Source organism: Oncorhynchus clarkii, unplaced genomic scaffold (genome assembly GCF_045791955.1).
Source record: "Oncorhynchus clarkii lewisi isolate Uvic-CL-2024 unplaced genomic scaffold, UVic_Ocla_1.0 unplaced_contig_2040_pilon_pilon, whole genome shotgun sequence".
NCBI lineage: Eukaryota > Metazoa > Chordata > Actinopteri > Salmoniformes > Salmonidae > Oncorhynchus > Oncorhynchus clarkii.
In genome coordinates this window covers 15,001-32,500 of record NW_027258347.1, presented here as the reverse complement: position 1 = coordinate 32,500, position 17,500 = coordinate 15,001, and the positions used below count along the sequence as shown (strand labels likewise).

Sequence of the window (17,500 nt, the reverse complement as noted above, 5' to 3'; positions counted from 1 at the left end):
GGGAGAGTGGGACAGTGGTGCGAGAAGGAGTGGAAGAGGGAACGGTGACAGTGACTGGGACGGAGGGAGGGGTGGAGGTGGGAGGGGAGGGGGTGGGAGGGGGAGATGGGGGGAAGGAGTGGGGGGACAGCCTGCCAGGCTTCCTGGAGGAAGAGACAAGGGAATTGGTGGAGGAGTTAGCGGGGAGGGGACGTTGTGTTTCCCCGCTACCTCCTTCACCAAAGAAGAAGGGGAAGAAGAGGGGGAAGTTGGCAGGAAGTGAGAGGGAGGGGGGTGGGGAGGGGGAGGGGGGGGCTAAGAGAACGGCGGGGGGGGGAGGTGGGGGTGCATTGGCCTCCCTGTTTGCCTCAGCCCCTTACATTCTGGTGGAGGATGACTCCAGTGAGGGGTCTGTGGGCTGTGTGTTAGAGGGATCCCAACTCCTGTTTGGGGAGATGGGGTCCCCTACGCTCAGCCCCGAGGCATACAGGGAGGGGGGGGTGGAGGATGGTGGTGGGGAACCCAGGATGCAGGGCACTCGGCCTAACACACTGCCTGCATCCTGGGTTGGAGAGATGGAGGATAACGGGGGGGCGTCAGGAGAGGAGAGGACGTCCCCGCCGGTGGAGATGGACCAGGGGAGCATCGGGTGAGTCTCCTGTTTTTTTGTTTGGTTTGGGGTTATTTGTTTGTTTTGTTTGTAAATAATTAAATGAATATTTCTGTTAAATTGTTTAGTTTAAATGTAAGGGGGTTGAGGGATGTAATTAAAAGGAGGGCGGTGTTTAATTTTTTAGAGGGTGTGGGGTTTGATTTTTGTTTTTTACAGGAGGTTCACCTGAGGGATGGTGGGGATGTGTGTAGATTTAGGAGGGAGTGGGATAAGGGGAAATCTTTTTGGGGCATAGGAGGGGTGCACTCAACAGGAGTAGGAATTTTGTGTGGGAATAAAGAGGTTAAGGTAGAGAGCACTTTTGTTATAATGCAGGGTAGAGTGTTGGGGATAGATGTAGTGTATAGAGAAGCTAGGTATAGGTTAATTGGGGTATATGGGCCACAGGTGGCGGCAGACAGAAGGGAGATGGTGGACTGTCTGGCGCCCCTGTGTGTCACAAATAGGCACTTGGTGATAGGAGGGGACTTTAATATAGATTTAGGGGTAGGTGGTGATAGTAGTGCAGGCGCAATCACCGGGCTAATGGCTTGCCATGGTCTGGTTGATGGTGGCCTGCATACTACTCCGGCAATGGTCGGTCCTACATGGCGCAACTCCAGGGGGGTTGCGCGGAGGCTCGACTACATTTTTATATCCAGGTCTTTGGGTCAGTTGTCTGGGCGCCTGTTGCCCGTGTTCTTCACGGATCACGACGGGGTGTTCCTGCAGGTGGGGTCACCAGTCTGCCTCTTCGGTAGGGGGTACTGGAAGTTAGATCGGGGTATACTGGAGGAGCAGGCTTTCGTTGACGCATTTTTTTGTTTCTTTCGGAGGCTTGACGGCCTCCGGTCCATGTGCGAGGGGGTGTTAGAGTGGTGGGATTTAGTGAAGGTGAGGATTAGGGCTTTTATAATAGGATATTGTAAAAGGAAAAAAAGGGAGGAAAGGAGGGAGGTGGATCGTATCCAAAGGTTAATTGAACTCGAGTACGAGGCGGGCAACCTCGGCGGGTCGATTGACTGGGAGAGATTCACAGCCCTAAAGGCGCAGCTCAGGGAGCTGCAGGAGCAGAAGGCTCGAGTTTTCCTGGAGCGTGCGCATAGTGGCTTTCTAGAACATAATGAGACTTGTTCCGCTATGTTCTTTAAGTCGGTTAGGGCCAGACAGAGTAGAAAGGTAATGCATGGCGTTAGGGAAGTAAATGGTAGTGTAGTAAGTAAACCAGAGGAGATGGTCAGGGTGACAACTGATCATTTCCGAAGTTTATTTAAGGAAAGGGAAATAGATGTAGAGCAGGGAAATGTGTTTTTAGAACACTTGTCCCGGCGGTTGCCGGAGGACATTAGAGACGTGATGGAGGCCCAGATCTCACTAGAAGAGGTTGAGAGCGCTCTTAGGAGGATGGGAAAAGGGAAGGTGCCTGGGATGGATGGGCTGCCGGCTGAGTTTTACCTCAAGTTTTGGGGTATACTTGGACCGGTGGTCCTCGAAGTCTTGAAGGCCATCCTTGAGACGGGGGTCCCGGGGGGATCAATGGCTGTTGGTGTGCTGTCACTTCTTTATAAGAAGGGGGAAGCAACTGACCTTGGCAACTGGCGGCCATTGACCATGCTGTGCGTAGATTACAAGATTCTTGCAAAGGTTTTAGCAGACCGGTTGCGCACAGCCCTTCCCTACGTCGTCCATGAGGATCAGACGTGCGGGGTAGAGGGACGCTCTATAAGATGGAACCTACAGTTGATTAGGGACTCCATCGCCTGGGTTGAAGATAGAGGGCTGCCTTTAATGGTAGCAGCGCTAGATCAGGCGAAAGCCTTTGATCGCGTGAATAGATCCTTTCTATTCAGGGTATTAGGTAGATTAGGATTTGGTGAGAAGTTTATAGGATGGATCCGTACATTATATGTCGGAGCGGGGTGTCGAGTTAGTGTAAATAGTCACTTAGGTGACGTTTTTGACCTCTCGTCTGGGGTCAGGCAGGGATGCCCACTCTCGGCCCTCCTCTTCGTACTGTACATGGAGCCTCTGGGGGCTGCCATTAGGGCAGACACAGGGGTGGAGGGCTTGTTGATCCCTGGGAGCGGTGGGCTGCGTGTTAAGATGACGCAGTACGCCGACGACACTTCCTTGCTGTTGTGCAAGGACTCGTGCCTGACAAGGTCTCTTGCCATCATTGGGGATTTCACCCAAGCGTCGGGGGCGGTTCTGAATCATGCAAAGTCTTCCGTTAAGTTTTTCGGAAGATGGCGCGGTAGAACGGATGTGCCCGGGGGGTTATCTCTCTGTGAGGGGGCCCTGAGGATTCTTGGGGTCCATTTTGAGACCTCTGGCTCAGCGACGCTGAACTGGAACATGGGTATTGCAGTGGTACAGAAGAAGTTGGCAATGTGGAAGGCTAGGTCTTTGTCCTTTATAGGTAAGGTCCTGGTCCTAAAGGTGGATGTATTGCCATCTCTTTTGTACTTGGCGTACATCTACCCATTGCCAGCTTGTCTGAGGAGGCCTCTAGTGAGGCTTGTGTTTCAGTTCATGTGGGGTGGCAGGTACGAGTGGGTCGCCAGGGCGCGCATGCTCTGTCCCATCGGGGAGGGAGGTAGGGGGGTACCACATCTCCCCCTCAAGCTGGACGCAATTTTTGTTTCTTTCTTGTTGACGGAGCTTGCTCAGCCAGTTATACACCCGTCCGGTTACCTCCTGCGGGTGTTCTTCTCGTATCAGGCGAGAAGCGTAATGGTGTGGTCTAACGCGGGTCCTCGGGCGGAACAGCTGCCGTGGCACTTTGGCCATGCGGCCAAGTGGCTGCGTGCGCACCCCGAGGTTGAAGTTGCCCGAGTAGGTTTAGATCACAGGCACCTGTACGAGGAGGTCAGGCAGGCAGGGAGTCCTGCGCCGGTAGCGGGCATCTCGTCAGTGGTCTGGGAGGGAGTGCAGGCGCGGGGCCTGGACAACAGGCTCAAGGACCTGAATTGGTTGAGCCTCCATAAGTGCTTGCCGGTACGTTCCATCATGTACCGGCATAGTTTGTCGCGATCCTCCACCTGTCCAAGATCTGCTTGTGGCAGGGAGGAGACTGTGCGCCATGCCTTCTGGGACTGTGCCTTTGCCGGACTAGTCTGGGCTAGGGCACGGGTGTTGCTAGGTATGGTTAGGAGCGATTTTTTGCTGACTTGGGCTAGGTTAGAGCGAGGCGTAGGGAGAGCGAGGGGAACGGAAAGGGACAGGTTTCTGCTCTGGCTTCTCATGAGTCTCTTTAAAAGGGGGCTGTGGGAAGCCAGGCAGAATTTAGTTAAGACAGGGAGAGATTGGGGGGTGGAAGGGATAGTGAGGAGGGTGGAAGGTGATGTGAGGGGGAGGATGAAGAGGGAGGAGATAAAGTGGGGGCAGCATGCGGCACGGGAGAGGTGGAAGGGGGGATTAGGGCTGGGAGTGTTAGAGTGAGGTTTGTAAGGGGATAGATTAGGGAAGGGAAGATAGGGAAGGGTTAGGTATTGGTTAGGTATGACGGGGAGGGACGATGCTCCCCTGAGGTTTGTTTTTGTTTGGGTGTTTGGTGATTTTGTAAATAGAATGAATGAGAATTATTATTTTGTAAAGTATGAATGGTATTGAGTGTAAATAAATTATTTTTTGTAAAAAAAAAAAAAAAAAAAAAAAATCTGTTCTTATCAGTTTAATATCTGATACGTCCCCCATCGGGGGACTACATATTAAATGGATTTTTCGAACAGGGAGTCGGAAATGGGGCTTGCTCCGTCCGCTCCACGCATCGACCCGGTATTGCAGTACCTCCGGGAACGGTGCAACACTTTTCTTCCGTTGTCAAGGAAAAATGCAAATTCACAAAGCTCTGTAAACAGCTGGCTAGCGAGCTAGCTGGCTAGCTAGCAGAAGAAGAGAAGGAAAGAAACATTCAAACTGAAAGAAAGGCGAAGCGCTCTTCAATGGGGTCCCCCGTTTCCCGCCATTTTACTTAAAAAAAAAAAAAAAAAAAAAAAAAAAAAAAAGAATTGGGGCCAGGATTGTGTGTGTGTGTCTCTCTCTCTCTCTCTCTCTCTCTCTCTCTCTCTCTCTCTCTCTCTCTCTCTCTCTCTCTCTCTCTCTCTCTCTCTCTCTCTCTCTCTCTCTCTCTCTCTCTCTCTCTCTCTCTCTCTCTCTCTCTCTGTCTCTCTGTGCCTCTGTGTCTGTGACCTTCTTTTTATCCACAGACAGCCCTCGAAAACTTGGAAGAGTGGGTTCCGGGAGCACCCGCGGGAACCCTGCCTAGAGTGCACAGAGTGTGTCTCGGGCCCCGACCTCTTGACTTCCATATGACTCTGGTTTCTCTTCATTACGCACAAGCCTTTCGCCTTTTACTAAAGACTTCCGTGGAGAGGAACACTTACGAGTTCAACGTATTTTTGGAGCGGCTTTGCTTCTTGCAGAGCCCGGTATCTTGTTTCAAGGGAAATTGACAGAGATGGGCCAGGATAGTGACTTAAAGACGCATTAGCGACTTTTTCCAAAAAACACCTGCCTGTTTGTTGCCAGGGAAACGGTGGTTGGTTGGTTGGTTGGTTGGTTGAGTGGGGGTTGGAGGGAGAGAGGAGCTGGCTTTTGCCAACCCACCCGCTGAGGTCTGTCGAGACCCCCGGGGGTCCGGCGGTTTCAGGGTTCCATTTGTGGGTTATCGCTTCTCGGCCTTTTGGCTCAGATCAAGTGTAGTATCTGTTCTTATCAGTTTAATATCTGATACGTCCCCCATCGGGGGACTACATATTAAATGGATTTTTCGAACAGGGAGTCGGAAATGGGGCTTGCTCCGTCCGCTCCACGCATCGACCCGGTATTGCAGTACCTCCGGGAACGGTGCAACACTTTTCTTCCGTTGTCAAGGAAAAATGCAAATTCACAAAGCTCTGTAAACAGCTGGCTAGCGAGCTAGCTGGCTAGCTAGCAGAAGAAGAGAAGGAAAGAAACATTCAAACTGAAAGAAAGGCGAAGCGCTCTTCAATGGGGTCCCCCGTTTCCCGCCATTTTACTTAAAAAAAAAAAAAAAAAAAAAAAAAAAAAAGAATTGGGGCCAGGATTGTGTGTGTGTGTGTCTCTCTCTCTCTCTCTCTCTCTCTCTCTCTCTCTCTCTCTCTCTCTCTCTCTCTCTCTCTCTCTCTCTCTCTCTCTCTCTCTCTCTCTCTCTCTCTCTCTCTCTCTCTCTCTCGCTCTCTCTCTCTCTCTGTCTCTCTGTGCCTCTGTGTCTGTGACCTTCTTTTTATCCACAGACAGCCCTCGAAAACTTGGAAGAGTGGGTTCCGGGAGCACCCGCGGGAACCCTGCCTAGAGTGCACAGAGTGTGTCTCGGGCCCCGACCTCTTGACTTCCATATGACTCTGGTTTCTCTTCATTACGCACAAGCCTTTCGCCTTTTACTAAAGACTTCCGTGGAGAGGAACACTTACGAGTTCAACGTATTTTTGGAGCGGCTTTGCTTCTTGCAGAGCCCGGTATCTTGTTTCAAGGGAAATTGACAGAGATGGGCCAGGATAGTGACTTAAAGACGCATTAGCGACTTTTTCCAAAAAACACCTGCCTGTTTGTTGCCAGGGAAACGGTGGTTGGTTGGTTGGTTGGTTGGTTGAGTGGGGGTTGGAGGGAGAGAGGAGCTGGCTTTTGCCAACCCACCCGCTGAGGTCTGTCGAGACCCCCGGGGGTCCGGCGGTTTCAGGGTTCCATTTGTGGGTTATCGCTTCTCGGCCTTTTGGCTCAGATCAAGTGTAGTATCTGTTCTTATCAGTTTAATATCTGATACGTCCCCCATCGGGGGACTACATATTAAATGGATTTTTCGAACAGGGAGTCGGAAATGGGGCTTGCTCCGTCCGCTCCACGCATCGACCCGGTATTGCAGTACCTCCGGGAACGGTGCAACACTTTTCTTCCGTTGTCAAGGAAAAATGCAAATTCACAAAGCTCTGTAAACAGCTGGCTAGCGAGCTAGCTGGCTAGCTAGCAGAAGAAGAGAAGGAAAGAAACATTCAAACTGAAAGAAAGGCGAAGCGCTCTTCAATGGGGTCCCCCGTTTCCCGCCATTTTACTTAAAAAAAAAAAAAAAAAAAAAAAAAAAAAAAGAATTGGGGCCAGGATTGTGTGTGTGTGTGTCTCTCTCTCTCTCTCTCTCTCTCTCTCTCTCTCTCTCTCTCTCTCTCTCTCTCTCTCTCTCTCTCTCTCTCTCTCTCTCTCTCTCTCTCTCTCTCTCTCTCTCTCTCTCTCTCTCTCTCTCTCTCTCTGTCTCTCTGTGCCTCTGTGTCTGTGACCTTCTTTTTATCCACAGACAGCCCTCGAAAACTTGGAAGAGTGGGTTCCGGGAGCACCCGCGGGAACCCTGCCTAGAGTGCACAGAGTGTGTCTCGGGCCCCGACCTCTTGACTTCCATATGACTCTGGTTTCTCTTCATTACGCACAAGCCTTTCGCCTTTTACTAAAGACTTCCGTGGAGAGGAACACTTACGAGTTCAACGTATTTTTGGAGCGGCTTTGCTTCTTGCAGAGCCCGGTATCTTGTTTCAAGGGAAATTGACAGAGATGGGCCAGGATAGTGACTTAAAGACGCATTAGCGACTTTTTCCAAAAAACACCTGCCTGTTTGTTGCCAGGGAAACGGTGGTTGGTTGGTTGGTTGGTTGGTTGAGTGGGGGTTGGAGGGAGAGAGGAGCTGGCTTTTGCCAACCCACCCGCTGAGGTCTGTCGAGACCCCCGGGGGTCCGGCGGTTTCAGGGTTCCATTTGTGGGTTATCGCTTCTCGGCCTTTTGGCTCAGATCAAGTGTAGTATCTGTTCTTATCAGTTTAATATCTGATACGTCCCCCATCGGGGGACTACATATTAAATGGATTTTTCGAACAGGGAGTCGGAAATGGGGCTTGCTCCGTCCGCTCCACGCATCGACCCGGTATTGCAGTACCTCCGGGAACGGTGCAACACTTTTCTTCCGTTGTCAAGGAAAAATGCAAATTCACAAAGCTCTGTAAACAGCTGGCTAGCGAGCTAGCTGGCTAGCTAGCAGAAGAAGAGAAGGAAAGAAACATTCAAACTGAAAGAAAGGCGAAGCGCTCTTCAATGGGGTCCCCCGTTTCCCGCCATTTTACTTAAAAAAAAAAAAAAAAAAAAAAAAAAAAAAGAATTGGGGCCAGGATTGTGTGTGTGTGTGTCTCTCTCTCTCTCTCTCTCTCTCTCTCTCTCTCTCTCTCTCTCTCTCTCTCTCTCTCTCTCTCTCTCTCTCTCTCTCTCTCTCTCTCTCTCTCTCTCTCTCTCTCTCTCTCTCTCTCTGTCTCTCTGTGCCTCTGTGTCTGTGACCTTCTTTTTATCCACAGACAGCCCTCGAAAACTTGGAAGAGTGGGTTCCGGGAGCACCCGCGGGAACCCTGCCTAGAGTGCACAGAGTGTGTCTCGGGCCCCGACCTCTTGACTTCCATATGACTCTGGTTTCTCTTCATTACGCACAAGCCTTTCGCCTTTTACTAAAGACTTCCGTGGAGAGGAACACTTACGAGTTCAACGTATTTTTGGAGCGGCTTTGCTTCTTGCAGAGCCCGGTATCTTGTTTCAAGGGAAATTGACAGAGATGGGCCAGGATAGTGACTTAAAGACGCATTAGCGACTTTTTCCAAAAAACACCTGCCTGTTTGTTGCCAGGGAAACGGTGGTTGGTTGGTTGGTTGGTTGGTTGAGTGGGGGTTGGAGGGAGAGAGGAGCTGGCTTTTGCCAACCCACCCGCTGAGGTCTGTCGAGACCCCCGGGGGTCCGGCGGTTTCAGGGTTCCATTTGTGGGTTATCGCTTCTCGGCCTTTTGGCTCAGATCAAGTGTAGTATCTGTTCTTATCAGTTTAATATCTGATACGTCCCCCATCGGGGGACTACATATTAAATGGATTTTTCGAACAGGGAGTCGGAAATGGGGCTTGCTCCGTCCGCTCCACGCATCGACCCGGTATTGCAGTACCTCCGGGAACGGTGCAACACTTTTCTTCCGTTGTCAAGGAAAAATGCAAATTCACAAAGCTCTGTAAACAGCTGGCTAGCTAGCTAGCTGGCTAGCTAGCAGAAGAAGAGAAGGAAAGAAACATTCAAACTGAAAGAAAGGCGAAGCGCTCTTCAATGGGGTCCCCCGTTTCCCGCCATTTTACTTAAAAAAAAAAAAAAAAAAAAAAAAAAAGAATTGGGGCCAGGATTGTGTGTGTGTGTGTCTCTCTCTCTCTCTCTCTCTCTCTCTCTCTCTCTCTCTCTCTCTCTCTCTCTCTCTCTCTCTCTCTCTCTCTCTCTCTCTCTCTCTCTCTCTCTCTCTCTCTCTCTCTCTCTCTCTCTCGCTCTCTCTCTCTCTCTGTCTCTCTGTGCCTCTGTGTCTGTGACCTTCTTTTTATCCACAGACAGCCCTCGAAAACTTGGAAGAGTGGGTTCCGGGAGCACCCGCGGGAACCCTGCCTAGAGTGCACAGAGTGTGTCTCGGGCCCCGACCTCTTGACTTCCATATGACTCTGGTTTCTCTTCATTACGCACAAGCCTTTCGCCTTTTACTAAAGACTTCCGTGGAGAGGAACACTTACGAGTTCAACGTATTTTTGGAGCGGCTTTGCTTCTTGCAGAGCCCGGTATCTTGTTTCAAGGGAAATTGACAGAGATGGGCCAGGATAGTGACTTAAAGACGCATTAGCGACTTTTTCCAAAAAACACCTGCCTGTTTGTTGCCAGGGAAACGGTGGTTGGTTGGTTGGTTGGTTGGTTGAGTGGGGGTTGGAGGGAGAGAGGAGCTGGCTTTTGCCAACCCACCCGCTGAGGTCTGTCGAGACCCCCGGGGGTCCGGCGGTTTCAGGGTTCCATTTGTGGGTTATCGCTTCTCGGCCTTTTGGCTCAGATCAAGTGTAGTATCTGTTCTTATCAGTTTAATATCTGATACGTCCCCCATCGGGGGACTACATATTAAATGGATTTTTCGAACAGGGAGTCGGAAATGGGGCTTGCTCCGTCCGCTCCACGCATCGACCCGGTATTGCAGTACCTCCGGGAACGGTGCAACACTTTTCTTCCGTTGTCAAGGAAAAATGCAAATTCACAAAGCTCTGTAAACAGCTGGCTAGCTAGCTAGCTGGCTAGCTAGCAGAAGAAGAGAAGGAAAGAAACATTCAAACTGAAAGAAAGGCGAAGCGCTCTTCAATGGGGTCCCCCGTTTCCCGCCATTTTACTTAAAAAAAAAAAAAAAAAAAAAAAAAAAAGAATTGGGGCCAGGATTGTGTGTGTGTGTGTCTCTCTCTCTCTCTCTCTCTCTCTCTCTCTCTCTCTCTCTCTCTCTCTCTCTCTCTCTCTCTCTCTCTCTCTCTCTCTCTCTCTCTCTCTCTCTCTCTCTCTCTCTCTCTCTCTCTCTCTCTCTCTCTCTCTCTGTCTCTCTGTGCCTCTGTGTCTGTGACCTTCTTTTTATCCACAGACAGCCCTCGAAAACTTGGAAGAGTGGGTTCCGGGAGCACCCGCGGGAACCCTGCCTAGAGTGCACAGAGTGTGTCTCGGGCCCCGACCTCTTGACTTCCATATGACTCTGGTTTCTCTTCATTACGCACAAGCCTTTCGCCTTTTACTAAAGACTTCCGTGGAGAGGAACACTTACGAGTTCAACGTATTTTTGGAGCGGCTTTGCTTCTTGCAGAGCCCGGTATCTTGTTTCAAGGGAAATTGACAGAGATGGGCCAGGATAGTGACTTAAAGACGCATTAGCGACTTTTTCCAAAAAACACCTGCCTGTTTGTTGCCAGGGAAACGGTGGTTGGTTGGTTGGTTGGTTGGTTGAGTGGGGGTTGGAGGGAGAGAGGAGCTGGCTTTTGCCAACCCACCCGCTGAGGTCTGTCGAGACCCCCGGGGGTCCGGCGGTTTCAGGGTTCCATTTGTGGGTTATCGCTTCTCGGCCTTTTGGCTCAGATCAAGTGTAGTATCTGTTCTTATCAGTTTAATATCTGATACGTCCCCCATCGGGGGACTACATATTAAATGGATTTTTCGAACAGGGAGTCGGAAATGGGGCTTGCTCCGTCCGCTCCACGCATCGACCCGGTATTGCAGTACCTCCGGGAACGGTGCAACACTTTTCTTCCGTTGTCAAGGAAAAATGCAAATTCACAAAGCTCTGTAAACAGCTGGCTAGCTAGCTAGCTGGCTAGCTAGCAGAAGAAGAGAAGGAAAGAAACATTCAAACTGAAAGAAAGGCGAAGCGCTCTTCAATGGGGTCCCCCGTTTCCCGCCATTTTACTTAAAAAAAAAAAAAAAAAAAAAAAAAAAAAAGAATTGGGGCCAGGATTGTGTGTGTGTGTCTCTCTCTCTCTCTCTCTCTCTCTCTCTCTCTCTCTCTCTCTCTCTCTCTCTCTCTCTCTCTCTCTCTCTCTCTCTCTCTCTCTCTCTCTCTCTCTCTCTCTCTCTCTCTCTCTCTCTCTCTCTCTCTCTCTCTCTCTGCTCTCTGTCTCTCTGTGCCTCTGTGTCTGTGACCTTCTTTTTATCCACAGACAGCCCTCGAAAACTTGGAAGAGTGGGTTCCGGGAGCACCCGCGGGAACCCTGCCTAGAGTGCACAGAGTGTGTCTCGGGCCCCGACCTCTTGACTTCCATATGACTCTGGTTTCTCTTCATTACGCACAAGCCTTTCGCCTTTTACTAAAGACTTCCGTGGAGAGGAACACTTACGAGTTCAACGTATTTTTGGAGCGGCTTTGCTTCTTGCAGAGCCCGGTATCTTGTTTCAAGGGAAATTGACAGAGATGGGCCAGGATAGTGACTTAAAGACGCATTAGCGACTTTTTCCAAAAAACACCTGCCTGTTTGTTGCCAGGGAAACGGTGGTTGGTTGGTTGGTTGGTTGGTTGAGTGGGGGTTGGAGGGAGAGAGGAGCTGGCTTTTGCCAACCCACCCGCTGAGGTCTGTCGAGACCCCCGGGGGTCCGGCGGTTTCAGGGTTCCATTTGTGGGTTATCGCTTCTCGGCCTTTTGGCTCAGATCAAGTGTAGTATCTGTTCTTATCAGTTTAATATCTGATACGTCCCCCATCGGGGGACTACATATTAAATGGATTTTTCGAACAGGGAGTCGGAAATGGGGCTTGCTCCGTCCGCTCCACGCATCGACCCGGTATTGCAGTACCTCCGGGAACGGTGCAACACTTTTCTTCCGTTGTCAAGGAAAAATGCAAATTCACAAAGCTCTGTAAACAGCTGGCTAGCTAGCTAGCTGGCTAGCTAGCAGAAGAAGAGAAGGAAAGAAACATTCAAACTGAAAGAAAGGCGAAGCGCTCTTCAATGGGGTCCCCCGTTTCCCGCCATTTTACTTAAAAAAAAAAAAAAAAAAAAAAAAAAAGAATTGGGGCCAGGATTGTGTGTGTGTGTGTCTCTCTCTCTCTCTCTCTCTCTCTCTCTCTCTCTCTCTCTCTCTCTCTCTCTCTCTCTCTCTCTCTCTCTCTCTCTCTCTCTCTCTCTCTCTCTCTCTCTCTCTCTCTCTCTCTCTCTCTCTCTCTCTCTCTCTCTCTCTGTCTCTCTGTGCCTCTGTGTCTGTGACCTTCTTTTTATCCACAGACAGCCCTCGAAAACTTGGAAGAGTGGGTTCCGGGAGCACCCGCGGGAACCCTGCCTAGAGTGCACAGAGTGTGTCTCGGGCCCCGACCTCTTGACTTCCATATGACTCTGGTTTCTCTTCATTACGCACAAGCCTTTCGCCTTTTACTAAAGACTTCCGTGGAGAGGAACACTTACGAGTTCAACGTATTTTTGGAGCGGCTTTGCTTCTTGCAGAGCCCGGTATCTTGTTTCAAGGGAAATTGACAGAGATGGGCCAGGATAGTGACTTAAAGACGCATTAGCGACTTTTTCCAAAAAACACCTGCCTGTTTGTTGCCAGGGAAACGGTGGTTGGTTGGTTGGTTGGTTGGTTGAGTGGGGGTTGGAGGGAGAGAGGAGCTGGCTTTTGCCAACCCACCCGCTGAGGTCTGTCGAGACCCCCGGGGGTCCGGCGGTTTCAGGGTTCCATTTGTGGGTTATCGCTTCTCGGCCTTTTGGCTCAGATCAAGTGTAGTATCTGTTCTTATCAGTTTAATATCTGATACGTCCCCCATCGGGGGACTACATATTAAATGGATTTTTCGAACAGGGAGTCGGAAATGGGGCTTGCTCCGTCCGCTCCACGCATCGACCCGGTATTGCAGTACCTCCGGGAACGGTGCAACACTTTTCTTCCGTTGTCAAGGAAAAATGCAAATTCACAAAGCTCTGTAAACAGCTGGCTAGCTAGCTAGCTGGCTAGCTAGCAGAAGAAGAGAAGGAAAGAAACATTCAAACTGAAAGAAAGGCGAAGCGCTCTTCAATGGGGTCCCCCGTTTCCCGCCATTTTACTTAAAAAAAAAAAAAAAAAAAAAAAAAAAAAGAATTGGGGCCAGGATTGTGTGTGTGTGTCTCTCTCTCTCTCTCTCTCTCTCTCTCTCTCTCTCTCTCTCTCTCTCTCTCTCTCTCTCTCTCTCTCTCTCTCTCTCTCTCTCTCTCTCTCTCTCTCTCTCTCTCTCTCTCTCTCTCTCTCTCTCTCTCTCTCTCTCTCTCTCTCTGTCTCTCTGTGCCTCTGTGTCTGTGACCTTCTTTTTATCCACAGACAGCCCTCGAAAACTTGGAAGAGTGGGTTCCGGGAGCACCCGCGGGAACCCTGCCTAGAGTGCACAGAGTGTGTCTCGGGCCCCGACCTCTTGACTTCCATATGACTCTGGTTTCTCTTCATTACGCACAAGCCTTTCGCCTTTTACTAAAGACTTCCGTGGAGAGGAACACTTACGAGTTCAACGTATTTTTGGAGCGGCTTTGCTTCTTGCAGAGCCCGGTATCTTGTTTCAAGGGAAATTGACAGAGATGGGCCAGGATAGTGACTTAAAGACGCATTAGCGACTTTTTCCAAAAAACACCTGCCTGTTTGTTGCCAGGGAAACGGTGGTTGGTTGGTTGGTTGGTTGGTTGAGTGGGGGTTGGAGGGAGAGAGGAGCTGGCTTTTGCCAACCCACCCGCTGAGGTCTGTCGAGACCCCCGGGGGTCCGGCGGTTTCAGGGTTCCATTTGTGGGTTATCGCTTCTCGGCCTTTTGGCTCAGATCAAGCTTGGTACCGAGGTGCCCCAGAGCTCGCTGAGTCAGAAGGTCGAAGGTAGGAGAGCGGTAAAGGTTGTATTTTTTTCCCGGTTTTTGTATTTAATTAATTGTTTGCTAATTTGGATTTTCTTTTTTTCCATTTTTGGAGGAGTTTCGAGAGCCAGGTGCGCTTTCCTCCTTGCGGAGATGGAGCAGGAGAAGATGCCCAGGTCGGTTCCTGGGATTGGGTTGGCCAACACGGTGCGGTTTCTCATGGAGGGAAAAGGAGAAGGAGCCCTGGGGGAGAGAAACTTTCGGGAGGACCATTCTGATGGGGTGCCTTCAACTGAAGGTAAAAGATGTTCTCTGCCTCCAGGGGAACCCGGTGGAGAAGGGTTATGATGTGACTTTGAATATGGAAGAAAAGCATGATGAAGTAATGAAGAAGGTGAAGGAAGAGAAAGGAGAAGGACCCCTGTGCCATTACGCGGTGACCAGCCTGGCCAAGAACAACTTCAGGGTGGTCACCGTAAACATGTACAATCCGCATGTGAAGGAAGAGGAAGTGAGGGCCTTTCTGGGGAGGTATGTGGACAATATCTCCTCAGCGAGGTACCTCAGGGACTCCCTGGGTTTCTGGAACGGGAGGAGAGGGTTCCAGGTGTTACTCAGGGAGGACCCGAAGAGTGTGGATGGCTACCTCCATCCTCCGGCGATGTTCTCCCTGGGGGCTGACAGGGGGACGTTGTATTATGCCCGTCAGCCCCCGTTCTGCAGGCGTTGTATGGCCTACGGCCATATCCTGGCCTCGTGCAGCACCAAGAAGTGTCGGTTCTGTGGGTCAGAAGAGCACGAGGCCAAGGAATGTGACGAGCCCAAGGCTTGCCACGGGTGTGGCTCGAGAGCACACCTGTGGCGTGATTGCCCGGCTCGTCACAGGTCATACGCGTCTGCAGCTGGGGGGGGAGCGGGGGATGGGGGGAGGAAAGAAAGGACGCGTGCGGATTGTACGGATGGCACAGGGGAAAAGAAGGCAACTGAAGAGGATGAGAAGAAGGAAGAGGCGAGAAGAAAGAGGAGTGACGATGGGAAGAAGGAAAAAGAAGGAGAGAAGAAAAAGAAGGCGGAAGAACGGGAAGGAGCGGAGAAGAGGGAGAGTGGGACAGTGGTGCGAGAAGGAGTGGAAGAGGGAACGGTGATGGGGACGGAGGGAGGGGTGGAGGTGGGAGGGGAGGGGGTGGGAGGGGGAGATGGGGGGAAGGAGTGGGGGGACAGCCTGCCGGGCTTCCTTGAGAAGAGACAAGGGGATTGGTGGAGGAGTTAGCGGGGAAGGGACGTTGTGTCTCCCCGCTACCTCCTTCACCAAAAAAGAAAGGGAAAGAAGAGGGGGAAGTTGGCAGGAAGTGAGAGGGAGGGGGGTGGGGAGGGGGAGGGGGGGGCTAAGAGAACGGCGGGGGGGGGAGGGGGGGGTGCATTGGCCTCCCTGTTTGCCTCAGCCCCTTACATCCTAGTGGAGGATGACTCAAGTGAGGGGTCTGTGGGCTGTGGGATAGAGGGATCCCAACTCCTGTTTGGGGAGATGGGGTCCCCTACACTCAGCCCCGAGGCATACAGGGAGGGGGGGGTGGACGGTGGTGGTGGGGAACCCAGGATGCAGGGCACTCGGCCTAACACACTGCCTGCATCCTGGGTTGGAGAGATGGAGGAGGACGGGGGGGCGTCAGGAGAGGAGAGGACGTCCCCGCCGGTGGAGATGGACCAGGGGAGCATCGGGTGAGTCTCCTGTTTTTTGTTTGGTTTGGGGTTATTTGTTGAGGGTTTTGTTTGTTTGTAAATATATATTTTGTTTATAAATGAATATTTCTGTTAAATTGTTTAGTTTAAATGTAAGGGGGTTGAGGGATGTAATTAAAAGGAGGGCGGTGTTTAATTTTTTAGAGGGTGTGGGGTTTGATTTTTGTTTTTTACAGGAGGTTCACCTGAGGGATGGTGGGGATGTGTGTAGATTTAGGAGGGAGTGGGATAAGGGGAAATCTTTTTGGGGCATAGGAGGGGTGCACTCAACAGGAGTAGGAATTTTGTGTGGGAATAAAGAGGTTAAGGTAGAGAGCACTTTTGTTATAATGCAGGGTAGAGTATTGGGGATAGATGTAGTGTATAGAGAAGCTAGGTATAGGTTAATTGGGGTATATGGGCCACAGGTGGCGGCAGACAGAAGGGAGATGGTGGACTGTCTGGCGCCCCTGTGTGTCACAAATAGGCACTTGGTGATAGGAGGGGACTTTAATATAGATTTAGGGGTAGGTGGTGATAGTAGTGCAGGCGCAATCACCGGGCTAATGGCTTGCCATGGTCTGGTTGATGGTGGCCTGCATACTACTCCGGCAATGGTCGGTCCTACATGGCGCAACTCCAGGGGGGTTGCGCGGAGGCTCGACTACATTTTTATATCCAGGTCTTTGGGTCAGTTGTCTGGGCGCCTGTTGCCTGTGTTCTTCACGGATCACGACGGGGTGTTCCTGCAGGTGGGGTCGCCAGTCTGCCTCTTCGGTAGGGGGTACTGGAAGCTAGATCGGGATATACTGGAGGAGCAGGCTTTCGTTGACGCATTTTTTTGTTTCTTTCGGAGGCTTGACGGCCTCCGGTCCATGTGCGAGGGGGTGTTAGAGTGGTGGGATTTAGTGAAGGTGAGGATTAGGGCTTTTATAATAGGATATTGTAAAAGGAAAAAAAGGGAGGAAAGGAGGGAGGTGGATCGTATCCAAAGGTTAATTGAACTCGAGTACGAGGCGGGCAACCTCGGCGGGTCGATTGACTGGGAGAGATTCACAGCCCTAAAGGCGCAGCTCAGGGAGCTGCAGGAGCAGAAGGCTCGAGCTTTCCTGGAGCGTGCGCATAGTGGCTTTCTAGAACATAATGAGACTTGTTCCGCTATGTTCTTTAAGTCGGTTAGGGCCAGGCAGAGTAGGAGGGTAATGCATGGCGTTAGGGAAGAAAATGGTAGTATAGTAAGTAAACCAGAGGAAATGGTCAGGGTGACAACTGATCATTTCCGAAGTTTATTTAAGGAAAGGGAAATAGATGTAGAGCAGGGAAATGTGTTTTTAGAACACTTGTCCCGGCGGTTGCCGGAGGACATTAGAGACGTGATGGAGGCCCAGATCTCACTAGAAGAGGTTGAGAGCGCTCTTAGGAGGATGGGAAAAGGGAAGGTGCCTGGGATGGATGGGCTGCCGGCTGAGTTTTACCTCAAGTTTTGGGGTATACTTGGACCGGTGGTCCTCGAAGTCTTGAAGGCCATCCTTGAGACGGGGGTCCCGGGGGGATCAATGGCTGTTGGTGTGCTGTCACTTCTTTATAAGAAGGGGGAAGCAACTGACCTTGGCAACTGGCGGCCGTTGACCATGCTGTGCGTAGATTACAAGATTCTTGCAAAGGTTTTAGCAGACCGGTTGCGCACAGCCCTTCCCTACGTCGTCCATGAGGATCAGACGTGCGGGGTAGAGGGCCGCTCTATAAGATGGAACCTACAGTTGATTAGGGACTCCATCGCCTGGGTTGAAGATAGAGGGCTGCCTTTAATGGTAGCAGCGCTAGATCAGGCGAAAGCCTTTGATCGCGTGAATAGATCCTTTCTATTCAGGGTATTAGGTAGATTAGGATTTGGGGAGAAGTACATAGGATGGATCCGTACATTATATGTCGGAGCGGGGTGTCGAGTTAGTGTAAATAGTCACTTAGGTGACGTTTTTGACCTCTCGTCTGGGGTCAGGCA

At 51.0% G+C, this 17,500-nt stretch overlaps 18 non-coding genes across 18 annotated transcripts; all 18 read left to right on the top strand.

The window, feature by feature from the left end:
- Positions 1-4,253: 4,253 nt before the first annotated feature.
- Positions 4,254-4,442, top strand: LOC139396750 (U2 spliceosomal RNA). The gene has a single exon (XR_011630840.1). It is a non-coding gene; the product is annotated as a U2 spliceosomal RNA (small nuclear RNA).
- A 500-nt stretch (positions 4,443-4,942) lies between these two features.
- On the top strand, positions 4,943-5,059 carry LOC139396775 (U5 spliceosomal RNA). Its single transcript, XR_011630862.1, has one exon. It is a non-coding gene; the product is annotated as a U5 spliceosomal RNA (small nuclear RNA).
- A 240-nt stretch (positions 5,060-5,299) lies between these two features.
- On the top strand, positions 5,300-5,490 carry LOC139396739 (U2 spliceosomal RNA). Its single transcript, XR_011630832.1, has one exon. It is a non-coding gene; the product is annotated as a U2 spliceosomal RNA (small nuclear RNA).
- Positions 5,491-5,992: 502 nt separating this feature from the next.
- On the top strand, positions 5,993-6,109 carry LOC139396774 (U5 spliceosomal RNA). Its single transcript, XR_011630861.1, has one exon. It is a non-coding gene; the product is annotated as a U5 spliceosomal RNA (small nuclear RNA).
- Positions 6,110-6,349: 240 nt separating this feature from the next.
- Positions 6,350-6,540, top strand: LOC139396738 (U2 spliceosomal RNA). The gene has a single exon (XR_011630831.1). It is a non-coding gene; the product is annotated as a U2 spliceosomal RNA (small nuclear RNA).
- Positions 6,541-7,041: 501 nt separating this feature from the next.
- On the top strand, positions 7,042-7,158 carry LOC139396773 (U5 spliceosomal RNA). The gene has a single exon (XR_011630860.1). It is a non-coding gene; the product is annotated as a U5 spliceosomal RNA (small nuclear RNA).
- Positions 7,159-7,398: 240 nt separating this feature from the next.
- LOC139396737 (U2 spliceosomal RNA) lies at positions 7,399-7,589 on the top strand. Its single transcript, XR_011630830.1, has one exon. It is a non-coding gene; the product is annotated as a U2 spliceosomal RNA (small nuclear RNA).
- A 490-nt stretch (positions 7,590-8,079) lies between these two features.
- LOC139396772 (U5 spliceosomal RNA) lies at positions 8,080-8,196 on the top strand. Its single transcript, XR_011630859.1, has one exon. It is a non-coding gene; the product is annotated as a U5 spliceosomal RNA (small nuclear RNA).
- A 240-nt stretch (positions 8,197-8,436) lies between these two features.
- Positions 8,437-8,627, top strand: LOC139396736 (U2 spliceosomal RNA). Its single transcript, XR_011630829.1, has one exon. It is a non-coding gene; the product is annotated as a U2 spliceosomal RNA (small nuclear RNA).
- Positions 8,628-9,132: 505 nt separating this feature from the next.
- On the top strand, positions 9,133-9,249 carry LOC139396771 (U5 spliceosomal RNA). The gene has a single exon (XR_011630858.1). It is a non-coding gene; the product is annotated as a U5 spliceosomal RNA (small nuclear RNA).
- Positions 9,250-9,489: 240 nt separating this feature from the next.
- On the top strand, positions 9,490-9,680 carry LOC139396734 (U2 spliceosomal RNA). The gene has a single exon (XR_011630828.1). It is a non-coding gene; the product is annotated as a U2 spliceosomal RNA (small nuclear RNA).
- Positions 9,681-10,184: 504 nt separating this feature from the next.
- Positions 10,185-10,301, top strand: LOC139396770 (U5 spliceosomal RNA). The gene has a single exon (XR_011630857.1). It is a non-coding gene; the product is annotated as a U5 spliceosomal RNA (small nuclear RNA).
- A 240-nt stretch (positions 10,302-10,541) lies between these two features.
- LOC139396731 (U2 spliceosomal RNA) lies at positions 10,542-10,732 on the top strand. The gene has a single exon (XR_011630825.1). It is a non-coding gene; the product is annotated as a U2 spliceosomal RNA (small nuclear RNA).
- Positions 10,733-11,247: 515 nt separating this feature from the next.
- On the top strand, positions 11,248-11,364 carry LOC139396769 (U5 spliceosomal RNA). The gene has a single exon (XR_011630856.1). It is a non-coding gene; the product is annotated as a U5 spliceosomal RNA (small nuclear RNA).
- A 240-nt stretch (positions 11,365-11,604) lies between these two features.
- Positions 11,605-11,795, top strand: LOC139396779 (U2 spliceosomal RNA). Its single transcript, XR_011630865.1, has one exon. It is a non-coding gene; the product is annotated as a U2 spliceosomal RNA (small nuclear RNA).
- A 509-nt stretch (positions 11,796-12,304) lies between these two features.
- On the top strand, positions 12,305-12,421 carry LOC139396768 (U5 spliceosomal RNA). Its single transcript, XR_011630855.1, has one exon. It is a non-coding gene; the product is annotated as a U5 spliceosomal RNA (small nuclear RNA).
- A 240-nt stretch (positions 12,422-12,661) lies between these two features.
- On the top strand, positions 12,662-12,852 carry LOC139396767 (U2 spliceosomal RNA). Its single transcript, XR_011630854.1, has one exon. It is a non-coding gene; the product is annotated as a U2 spliceosomal RNA (small nuclear RNA).
- A 515-nt stretch (positions 12,853-13,367) lies between these two features.
- On the top strand, positions 13,368-13,484 carry LOC139396766 (U5 spliceosomal RNA). The gene has a single exon (XR_011630853.1). It is a non-coding gene; the product is annotated as a U5 spliceosomal RNA (small nuclear RNA).
- Positions 13,485-17,500: the final 4,016 nt, after the last annotated feature.